General features: G+C 34.3%; 1 long non-coding RNA gene across 1 annotated transcript; it reads left to right on the top strand.

Annotated features, from left to right (window-relative positions):
* The first annotated feature begins 5,704 nt into the window (after positions 1-5,704).
* On the top strand, positions 5,705-9,285 carry LOC117332742. The gene is made up of 3 exons (XR_004533780.1): positions 5,705-6,929; positions 7,229-7,278; positions 7,649-9,285. It is a non-coding gene; the product is annotated as an uncharacterized LOC117332742 (long non-coding RNA).
* The last annotated feature ends 3,619 nt before the right edge of the window (positions 9,286-12,904 follow it).

Raw genomic sequence — 12,904 nt, 5'->3', positions numbered from 1 at the left:
TTTTTTATATTTATAGTAACATTATCTTTGACCTTTAACTTTCAAGCCTGAAGCTACATGTAGTATTCCAAGCAAATACTTTCTTTAGTAACAGTAACCTTGACCACCGGGCCCTTATAGGTTATCACTGCAAGCAGGCATAAGGTAGAACTTGATAACTTTAATATGCATAATTAGCTACGCTGAATTCATAATTTATTGTACTTCAACTGATTTTCAATTTATAGAAATTGACATTGACCATTGACCTGCATGCCTGAAAGAGTAATTAAGTATTGTCCAGAACTTTACCACAACATACTACAGGCCGTATATCAGGTCTCCTGGGTTATTAAGTAGAAAATGTTCAAGTTTTTGTATGTTTGGCCCCTGTGTCCTTTAATGAAGGTAAAGGTCATTCATTCAAACAAACTTGGTAGACTTTCCAGCAAGTGATTGAGTTAAAAATAGACAGAGACCATTTCATTTTAGGGCACCACATCTCATGATTTGGAATCATAACTATAAAGTATGCATTTGAATGCAAGAATCCCCCTTTTGGTCCCCTCCCTCCCCATTGGGAGCTACGTATCAGAGTGCTACTAGAGAAACTCAAGTCTCTTAAAACATTTAGTCCAGCCAAGTATTAAATGCTCCAGAACAAGTTTGAAAACATTGTGATCATCAAGTTAGCCATACAGAAGATGAACAATTTAATAGGGATGTATTTAGACTATTTGCCCTTTCTGCCCCCTCCCTTCCACCACAGAGGAGTTATGTCCTCTATCATAAACTGTCACAATTAGATGTATAGCACCTAGGAAAAAAATGTTTGAGTTGGGTAACCTTAAGAATGAAAACATAAAAGGTCATAATTATTGATGTGATTTGCAATTTTGAATTAAGAGTATTCAAGATGTCCAACATCATCAGTACAGGAAGTTTTAAGCAAACTCAATAATTCAACAAAGACAAGAAAGATATGAAATATAAAGAATCTTGTGAGGGACTATAACAATAAAAAAAAACAGAAAAAGAAAATTAATCAGAATTACATATAAGCAAGTTGGAACCTTATTATATAAATGTTATATATAATTGATATGAATAAGTCCCCCTATCCCCACAATGGATAGTAAAACAAACATAATTAAAAATGTTAAAATCTTACCAAGATGGAAACATAGCTATATTTGTAAAGTTTTGCATCTTCTGTAACTTGTAGATTTTTTTAAACTTGATGGATTGGAGAAATGAAGGCAATGAGACTAAACAAAATAACCAACTTAGTTTTTCGAACACACCGATATCATCACATGTATATATGATGTGCAGAAGAATTGATAAAAATGAATGGCAAACTGTTATAATAGCTAGCATAAGATGTATATAGGAAAGAAAACAAAGGGAAACAACCCTTCAAGGGAGTGAAAATCCAGCTCTGAATTTATTATGTGATGATTGTCGTTTGAGAATGTGTTCTTAAACCTAAGTAAACATCTGAATGAGAGCTCCTCAGTGTCTAACTTCCGGTGTTTGGTTCAGAGGAAACTCTGGCTACTCATTAATGAGTCTCATCAAGGGTCTTTGACCTGTTAGAAGGTAAAGTTGCCAGATCTAATAATAAAATATTATCAATAGTATTGCAGTATCATGTCAACAAGTATTTTTGGATGGATACACCAATGTTAATATAATGTTTAACAAAATTGTGTTCGTATTAAAGCTCAGATTTTTTTTACAATTATTTTCATTACAGATTTGGGAAATGAAGAAAATGTTTATGTTTGAGTTGATCGAAGAGATATAACACAGTATTCTAAAAAATGTATTAATTGAAACATAGCCATGTCAACAATATTTCAGACTTTTGTGTTCGTATTTTTTTCGTCAGTTTGTTTTAAAAAAATCCTACCTACCAATTAACTGGTACCTTCTTTTCCCTTTATCTGTTAGTAGAAATAAACAAGCTTTCAAACTATTGTCACTTTTTTTAGCGTGACCAAAGAAATTAGTATTACATATGTGTAGACCATATGTTCGAAATTCATAGCAAGTCCCTGGGAGTGTAAATAGCTTGTCGAAAACGAAGTCAGTATTTGGAGAAATATTCTCTATTTATTTCAATTGGGAGATATTAAATTGACCATATTCTTAATGTAAATGATAACCAAGTGTCAGATATAGGTGGCCAGTGCTGGAACAATCTTTAAAAAGTTTTAATAGTAAAATGTTACACTTCCATGTGTCAGACAATGGAAATTAAGCACAAGGCTAATTCTGTCAAGGTTGAATACAAAATAATGAACCTTTGGTTTGCAAAGATGGTGAGATAATGAGGTTTGATTTTGTGAAGTGAAGTGCCTTTGCTTGATATCTTCAGCAATATGGTAATGCCTTTGTGAAGTAACACTAACGTTGGCGTCAGATTCACAGTTCCACATTACAACAAGGAGACAAACATGAAAATACTGCAGACTGCTAAAACATGTATTGATGCACACGTTTACCATACTGGGAAGGCCGTCCATAAATGACCCCTGTTGATAGGTTGTACGAATAATACAATACGAAACCAAGCATAGTGCTCGGCTAGAGAGAACTTCTATAATTGATTGAGCATAGAAGAGTAATCCAGAGGTCCCAGGTTCGATCCGTAGTGGAGGCATTAAAACAAATTTAATTAATCATTGTCTAGGCTAATTTTGGATAATATCATGGAAATGAATGTATCTTTTGACCAATGCTATGTAATTACAGCAAACATGCACTGTATGAATCAAGGCATGTTTTGTTTTAAGTTACCCATGTGATTGGTGTGAAGGGATTCTATCTATTTTGATGCTTTATTGCCTGACCCGGAGTCCATTCTTAGCCTTGCCAAGGCAATACAATTTGATAAAACGACACTTTTCAATCGAGCAAAAGTGTTGTAAACAACAACCTCTTGTGCTCAGTGTCTGAGTAATGCCAGTCGGGCACAGGGCCTCGTCACTATCGTATCGTTTTGTAATCACTTTATATGTCTCTTACCTTATGACTCCTAATAACATGTGGCACATTTTATGTCTGTTTACCCTATAACTGACAACCAGTAACCCTGTTACAGGTAATATTGGTCATATGGTTAACAGACATAATATTATCAAGTGTTAACAAATTAAACGATACCATAGTGGCGGGGCCCTGTGGTCGATGTAGTCTAGGTCCAGACAAGACCAGTCAATTTAAAAAAAAACATTGTACATGAGAAGTACAAACTTGATATTCACACATAGAACCTCGTGTATAAAAATTTGGATCGACTGTGGTTGATAAGATGACATACGACTGTAAAACGAAAGTAACCCAACAAGGTCCAAGCAAACACTGATATTTTCGCAGTAATTATTCGTTGACTTGATATGATAGGTATGAATTAAATTAATGTGACCTTTGGTTGTATACTAGCACATTGGTTTCTCAACAAATACGAAAATAGTCCAATATTGTTTGATAATCTTCTGTTTTTAATTGTTGCATGTTTTTATCGTGAACAAGTAAACATTATTTCCGGATCATGTTCTATGCGCTTCTGGTAATGTCATCAAATGTCATTTCCAGAGAAAATATTGGGAAATCTAATTTAATTTGAAGATAATTGCTATGATTCGCTCATCTAAAGCATAACTAATTGAAATAAAAAATATTTTAAATATATTTTTTATTTCTTTTTAATATGTAAATATTGATCACAAGATCGTTTAGAAGCTTTGCAGTACTGCCTCTTTCAAACGCACTGATGCTTTGATGTGAAAAGCGATGGCGAACTGAAGTTGCAAGTCAGTTTGGATTGGAATTCAATTGCGTATATTTCGACAAGTAAACGTCGTACACTGTTCCGGTGTGGTTAGATCATCTAGTTTGTCAATATGTATTCGGAACAGTTGTTGTTTAGTCGCTACGGTCAATAGCATAAAAACTCTGATTATTATATAAATACTTATTTCATTATTGTTTTTGCCAATAAGGGAAATATAGCAGACTCTTTTAAAAATAGAGCTCTTCCATGGAAATTTTGTCTATGCACTTTGAACCCTAGTAATTCAAACATTTCCCTCTTTGATTCCACGATTAATCATATATTTAGTTGCCAATCACCATTAATCGCTATAAGATATCAGACGAACGGACTCATCGCCATCCATAATGACTAATGTCTTGTGGCTAAAGTCATGTGACCATATCATAGAAACAAGCGGTCTGTTCGCTCCTCTGCGTATCATTTAAAGACAGATTGTCCGACTAATCTTGAATATGTGGCCTCTGAGGGTCATAGTTACGCTAACCCCATTCTATCTGTTCTAGCATGGCGATACACCGAAAGTTGGTCGGGGAAAACTTAATATAATTGACGATGGCAGTGCAACACATTTCATCAAAGACGTTAATCAAGTTGACATCCGAACACAATAAGTGCAAATAATGTGATGAAATGGCAATTTTTAATTTGCTTGATAATTATAAGCTAAAGAGCGTTTATACACTGTTTTTTTAACAGCGTGTTTTGACTTTCAGGACTTCAGTACTTTGATGTTTTTCATTATTTCTATTCATGTTTCTGCCTTTCAGTCCTTTTAAAACTACTATCACTACCAAAGGAGCCAAATATCTTCTAAGGCAGGTCGGGCGCTTGAATTTACAGGAACCCGATTACTAACAAGTTTCAAAGAAAGTAAAAAGGGCAAATTTGTCTTTTAGAGTTGTGTTCAGTTGACAAATATTTTAATGATGAGACAAAGAAAGAGACTGAAAATAATGAGAATGTCTGCGAATGGCGTGAAAAGGATGAACGCTTAAAGAATGTAATGATTCAATCTATTTAAACGTGTCACGTTATACTATATTTTCTCAATATGTTTCAACAATCTAATGTACGCATATGGTTTTCCTACGGCAAGCCAAATAAACATTTGTTACTCTAAATTGATCATTTTTTTCTGATAGATTGTTGGGTGAAGGAGATTAAATGTAGTATATATTTTGGAGGTGGCTTATCTTTTGTTGGAGGAGCAGTGCCCCAATAGGGTAGCATAGTTATATCTTTGATTTTATATCTTCTTTATATCTGAAGGATTTTCTTCATCACATTTGATTTCCAGTGTTCCAGAGGAATATCAACTGAATGTGTTTAAATCTAAATTTCTCGACAGAGGTTGGGACCCACTAAATAAATTCACATTTGTTATGGATGTTAAGTATACCCGACCTCTCGCGATTCCTATCTGACCTTTCGTGAATCCTATCCGACCTCTCGCGATCCTTCACGTTTTCATGATTGCTACCAAACCTCTCATGATTCCTTGCTTTTTTCAAATTATTCAATCTCCGATGGAACTCGAAATTTCAATTTTATTTAGAGCAACGTGTTGATTGTAATACATGGTACTGAGTATCATATCCCAAATGTAGAAAAGTAACTATAATTTACTTAAATGATAGTGTTTTGTCATAATCGCTAGAACGTGACCGTCATGCTACATTCTTCGTCCTCTGCTCTGCATCGTCTGTAAACTATTCCTTTAAAACGCTATAGCTCTTTAATGCCTGAATGTATCACAACCAAATTTAATGTGACACCTCATTTGCCAAAAGGAAATTGTTTCTGAAACGTATTGAAAATGGTTTGATTCCTGGTAACAGAAAGGGAAACATAGCACAACATTTGCTTTAAAACGCTACACCTTATTTAACCCTGCTGACCAAAGTTACTATACCACGAAGCTAAAATGATCTCTTGTAGAATTTTACTGAATGTTATGTAAATATAACTTATCATTTTCCTTTCTGTAAGTCTTTATAATCAGATGACCATTTCGGCCTGTTAGCCTAAAAGCCTAATAACTTGAGTATAGATCTTGTTTTTGAAAATCGAAATAAGGTGGTAATCTTTCCGAAAGCAAACTAGCCTTGAGGTTTGATTTTGGGTAATTGGTTATTCAGACGAAGTTATTATAATGTTTTGATAAACATGATCATGAATATGGTCTAGAGTAATTCCATCTCGCTTTGCGAGGTATAACAAACCTGTGTGCTCGATTTTAAGACTTCCGATGAGGCTTTTCAGTATTTAGCTCACCTGTTTCGAAGAACCGTAATGAACTGATGCCATTGCAGAGCGTCTTTCTCTATAAGATTTTCCTTAGTATTAATACTTGTAATTAGTGACTTGATGGATAATGACCATATTCTTGCAGGAAAACGATTTCGCGGCCCCAAGGGGTCTGATAGGTGGGGCACAGTAGGAGAAATATATCAAATTATTGTTCTGTAGTACCCAATTTGCATAAACAAAGTCTTGGCGCCAATGAGGGATATAGGTCCTCTAGACCTCTCTTCTATATAAAATATATATATGAGTCATTTGCTGTCAACATGGAAGTGACCAGTCACTTACTGGCTACCTAATGTGCCTAGCATCGTTATAACAATCCGAATCTACCTCTCCTATACCCCAAATAGACATACTCACACACCCTCTCACAATCACACTCTCATCCTCATACACACTCACACACACACCAACAACCACTCAACAACCCTCATTAGTTCAAACGCCCACATGTGACCATCACAATATACTACTTTACACCTGATTATATTTCGGTTGATGGGGTATAAATTACAATGTCATTATGAAAATTATGAAATAATTTTGAAATAAATTTTACTTATATTTCAGATGATCAGACTACAGAAGGGCCAAACAGTAATGACACTACAGATGAGCCAAACAGTCATGACATCACAGAGGAGCCAAAAAGTGATGACATTACAGAGGAGCGAAAATATGATGATACTGCAGAAGAGCAGATACGTGATTCTTCTGATATTATTTATGTTGTCATTGGTCTCAGTGTTTTGATGGGAGTCTCATGGATGGTGATGGTTATAATAGTCATGAGGTCCAGGTGAGTTACATATAAAACGTGTTAATTTTTTTTAAAAGAAGAGATTTCCTTACATGTCTCGAATGAGATGATAGTAAGTGTAAAAACTTCATTTTTCGATGAATTTAAATTTTCATTCTAAATGATGTTTTTCTTGAATGTCTCTTCAAAGCAGTACCTAAAGAATTTGTGAAATACCATTGTCGGATAAATTTGCAATTTTTCACAAACTTATATGAGTGCACTCATTCAGGATGACCGTTCAATAGCCCTTAGGTAAAATAATACTTAATAAAATGTCGTGTGCCTCTTTTACTCAGGAACTGGAGAAGAAACAGACAGGGAGGTATGCGGAATATAGCTGGTCAAAGTATGTACATGACGGATGCCCGGTGAAAAAATATATACAGATGATTCATTAACAAACGCGACTGTTTTCTATTTAAGTATTACTATATACAAAACCACAATCCCCTAATTTATGTCATTGTATATAAGTGGTTGTATACAGCTATTCATTTATGACGCTACTTAAATTGGCGGGAAAGGAAAACAAATATAAGTGGTCTTTTTGAAATGCAATATTTCAATTATTTTTAGGAATATTTTCCTGCTATATTAATGCTGAAATGTTTATTAACACGATCAAATTATATATCATATACTATATTAGGCTATTTGCTACCCTCACGGAGTACAGATTTAATCGTTGATCTAACTGCTATCGTATTCATTTCCAGGAGCTCAAGTTGCTCTGACTATCCCCCTCGGGAGCATTCAAAGAAACTGAAAATGCCATGGACTTTCCGGAATTCTGAAACGGTGTAGGTTCGTCATACATGGCTGTATCACTTTTTATTAGTTTCAATCGAACGTCTTTTAAGACACATATTCAACGGTGAATATCCAAAACTAAGAACAATTAAACATGTGTCTGATTTTTAGAACGGATGGACCGAAGGGCCGGTGAGCTTATGCCATGGTGCAGTGTCCGTCGTCCGTCAACACTTCCTTCAAATTGCTACTTGTCCTTAACGACTGAGTTGATTTCGATGAAATTTGACCTGGAACATTATTTGGAAAAACGAGATATAATGTTTTATAAACAAGGGTGTGACTGCCCTGGGCATGAGGGACGGGACCCGATATGGGGAAATGATGGAATTCGGTCTGAATCATTAATCGGAATAGATCTCTAATGCTGTAGTAACAAAGGGTGTGACTTTCCTGATGCCGGAAGGGCGGGGCCCGATAGAAGAACTAATACCAACCCTTCAAATCACTACTAGTCATGAACAACTGAATCGATTTTGATGTAATTTTGTCTGAAACAACATTTGGCAGAGAGGGTCTAATGTTTTATAAACAAAAGGGCATGGCTCCCTTGGGTCTAAATAGGGGAAATAAATTTTAATCCTCAATCCTTTGATCGCTACTAGTCATGAACTACTTAATTGATTTTGATGAAATTTCGTCTTGAGCATCGTATTATTGTGCAGAAGAGATTCAATGTTGTATAAAAAGGGGTGTGGTTCCCCTGGGTCGCGCGGGTAGAGCCAAATAGGGAAATTTAAAGGAAAATGCTTTAAATCCCTTCTAGTCCCTGAACGAATGAATACGTTTTGATGGTCTGGAGGATAATTGGGAAAGGAGGTCCAATTATGTATAAACAAATGGTGTGGCTTCCCTGGGAACAGATGGGTGGGCTCAATAGGGGAAATTAATGTAAATCTTTTGAATTGTTACTTGTCATAAACGACTGAATTAATTTTGATGAAATGGTCTTGAACATTATCTGGCAAAGGAGATCCAATGTTGTATAATCGGAGGGTGTGATTGCCCTGCGGCCGGAGGGGCAGGGGCCAATAAGGGAAATATAAGTAAATGCCTAAATTACTACTAGTCCTGGATGGAATTTGATGAATGTTTTGGGATCATTATAAGGGGAAGGACATCCTTTGTTGTATAAATAGAGGGTGTGGCTCCCCCGAGGCGAAATGGACCGGGTCTTACATGGATATTAGAGGTAAATGCTTTTTATCGCTACTAGTCATGAACGACTGAATGGAATTTCATGAAATTTTATCTGTATCATTATTGGACAAAGCAGATCCAATGTTGTATAAACAGAAGATATAATTTCCCTGGGAGGAGCCCAATAGGCGAAATATAGCCAAAACAAAGACATTGTTGGAGGAGACAGTTAAAAAAAGGAAATATTTCTAACATAACTTACATGAGAGTGTCTTTCCATGATTACTCGAATATCCAGGTGAACAGGTAAACTACGTTTATAGTTCACAGAAAAACTGTGTAATTCTAACAAATTTAGGGACAAAATCAAAATAATGACATGAATAAAATCGTCTACAATGAACTTGTCTTGAGGTCCTCACCATTACCCATTTTGTTCACGAAGCTATTCTTTGCAAATTCACTGTTGATATCTGAAAAAAATCTGGGATGAACTCCGTATGTCTATAAATGGCTAACGTGCAAAATATAAAATATTAATTGACACCTGGTTTTATAATTTTATACTTGAGCAGACTCGGTCAAATTGACGTTTAATCCTTATTTAATGGATCGGAAGACATTATTTATTAAACTTCGGATGTAAAGCTTTACACAAGGCGTTAATATAGCATTGACAATGTATATCATTGACAATGTATACCAATGACAAATTCACAATATATTATTTTCATCAATTAATGGTTTTATCAATGCTTTTCATATTTGATATGACAGGAAGCTTTGTAACCATTCATCCTAAATGGGTGTCTTACTCTTATCCCTTTCATTTCAAATTTTAAATGACTATACTAACATATTACCATCAATTTATATCTTTGTCAAAGTTTTTATTTTAACCCATTTTATCACTGTTTTTTTTTTTTTTTTTTTCATTTTTCATATGAAATCAATATGTTACCATTTAATCAACTTATGGATTTCTCATTTGACTATTACACCGTTTAATCATTTTTTAAATGAACATTTTACACTTTTATCAATGTATGTATCTGTCATTGCTATCGTTGTTTAATTTGGCATAGCTATTTTATTATCTGCTCATCAGTTGATATCAATGCTTTTCACTTATAATTTGAAATCGCTTACTATTTCATGATCTATTTACGTCTTTGTAAATTATTTTTAGTTTTAATTTGAATATTCTACCAATTTTGTCATCAATTGATGTCGTTACCATTGTTTTTCATTTTTGGTATGTAATCACTAGTATAATGTAATCATCAATTGTTGACTCTCTCGACACTTTTCATTTTTATTTGAAACTGAATGTTTTAACATTTAATAATCAATGCATGTCTTTGTCATGCTTTTATTATTATTTTTAAAAGATCATTGGTTTTCATTTTTTGTTTGAAATCAATCTTTTTATCATCAGTTTATGTATTCCCATCGAATGTTAAACTTTAAATGACTATTTCACCTCTTATTCATCATCATTTTTTGTCAAGGTTTTTCATTTTCTATATTAATTGACTTTTAAGCTCATTGCTATCAAGAGATATGTTTGTCAATTTTTTAATGTTTAATTTGATAAAGCAATTTTACAATTTTTTCATTAATTGACGTCATTGTAATTGTTTTTCTTGTTTAATTTGAAATGACTGTTTAACACAATTCATCATTTTTGTCTTTGTCATTGCTTTTCATTTTTAATAAGAAATGACAGTTTTACCATTCTGTCATAAATGTATACCTTTGTCAATGTTTATTTCATTTTTAATTAGAAATGACTTTTTACCATTCTGTCATCTATGAATAAATTTGTCAATGTTTTTCTATTTTCAATTAGTGATTACTTTTTTCCATTTTGTCATCTATGAATATATTTGTCAATGTTTTTTCAATTTTAATTTGAAATGATTAGTATTCCTTTGTTTGTAGCAAATGTGTTTATGTATTGCTTAATTAAAAGGGAGACCGCATGTAAATGCTTCACCAAGAGACGCTACAGGAACAGTATATTCCTTATACGTTTGAGTGATCATAGCGACAATCTCCTTTTACATTTCATCTTTTTCTCATTATGGATACTTCATGTGAAAGAAGCTACATTGTATCATACATGATTATTGATAAGTAACTTTATCTTTATCTTTTTATTATTTTAAAGGTTCCACATAACAAAGTTCACTTGACATGAAATCTCAAATCATTCGTACTCATATCGCATTTGTTCTGTCGTCATGCGTGGTCGATGATGAGCGCCGCGGTGGCAGAGTGGTTAAGGTGTACCGACACTTTATCACTAGCCCTTCACCACTGGGTTGCGAGTTCGAAACCTACGTGGGGCAGTTGCCAGGTACTGACCGTAGGCAGGTGTTTTTTCTCCGGGCACTCCGGCTTTCCTCCACCTCCAAAACCTGGCACGTCCTTAAATGAACCTGGCTGTTAATAGGACGTTAAACAAAAACAAACGCACATGGCAAAAAAAAGTAAAATAATATTTTTTTAGTCTCCAGATCTTGAGACTCTGGGGACTGATGTAAAAAGGGGTTCTACGACATGAATTTCAACAGTTATTTTTTTTAATTTGCCATTGTTCACAAAGGAACATGATGATTTTGATTATAATTGTCTATTCCCAAGGGGCTGAGGGGCGGGAACCAAAAGAGTGAAATTGCAATGAATTTTATGAATCTTTTCACATCCAGATATATTGAAAACATGGTTTTCATAATTGAAAATCTATTGGGCTACATTATCAAAATGAATTTCATTAAAACCTGGCTTCATTTGCCCCTGAAGTTTACTATAATTAATACTGGACATTATACATTTGGTGAAAGTTTGTTAATTTTTAGTTGAAAATTCAAATATGATTGGAACTACATTGTATATGAATGAGAAGATGGTAAAATGACATGAGCATCAAACTGAATCAACTCCCAGGGGCTAACGAGCAGCCAGAAATAAGTCAGATTTGCTCAAATATTTTCCAATAGACTCTGATATGCTAGAATCAAACATTTCTCAATATCAATATTTATATGCTAGATATTGGATTTAACGGGTTTATCTTTAGTTACCTTGAACAGCATTCTTGTTGGTCAGTACACATGTATCTTGCAGATCTCATTTGACCGTGAAGGCCTCTTGATAATTATTACATTTTCTCCGGAATTGTAATACAAATATAATCCATAGTTGAAGATAAGTTACCGTATTAGTATCAATACTGTTCAGGAGTAATGTTTCGATGTAGATTTTATGCCGGAAGGGCAAGTGAGCTTATACTGTGGACAGTGTCCGTCGTCCCCTCTGTCTAGCGTCATCTTTTCCTGTAAGCTTACAAGAGGCCTATGGGTCATGATGTTGGGCCAGTAGCATACTGGGGTGAAAGGTTACCAACTTTCTTCAAATTAATCACATTAACTTTCAGTCCAGGTCACATGGCTTAGATATGTTAAAATCATTTCACAATTTTTCTCAACAATAAAGAGGTCCAGGGCAGGGATATTAGGCCAGCAGTATATAGTCATAGAGCTACCGAATTATTTAAAGACTCACCTTGACCTACTGTCTTGGTCAATTAGTGACCTGACCTATTTCCAAGGACACGGGGTCAAATATTTTGGAATAGTTATGAATGGGCCAGTAGCCTGCTTAGATGAATGAACTTGGTCTGCTTTTAAGGTCAGGGAGGTCAAATGTGTTAAATATTTTAATAATATTTCTGGATAGGCAATAGAGCTATGTCTCTGATTCTGTGACATTGTGGTAACTGACAGACTGTAAAATTTGTTAAAATTAATTAACATCACTTATATATTAAGGAATTAAGGATATCGCATCAAATATACAGATCAACTTTAAAGTTGCATACACAGTAGGTGAGCGAAACAGGCCCGCCGGAATTTAATTTTTTTTTTTTTTTTTTTTATAAATTATTGATAATAACATAGTTTACCATTATTTCAGTGGTCAAATTGTATAGTTATTTACCATATATCTTTAGTTTG

Source organism: Pecten maximus, chromosome 8, assembly GCF_902652985.1.
Source record: "Pecten maximus chromosome 8, xPecMax1.1, whole genome shotgun sequence".
Classification (NCBI taxonomy): domain Eukaryota; kingdom Metazoa; phylum Mollusca; class Bivalvia; order Pectinida; family Pectinidae; genus Pecten; species Pecten maximus.
This window is presented reverse-complemented; position numbering and strand designations above follow the sequence as displayed.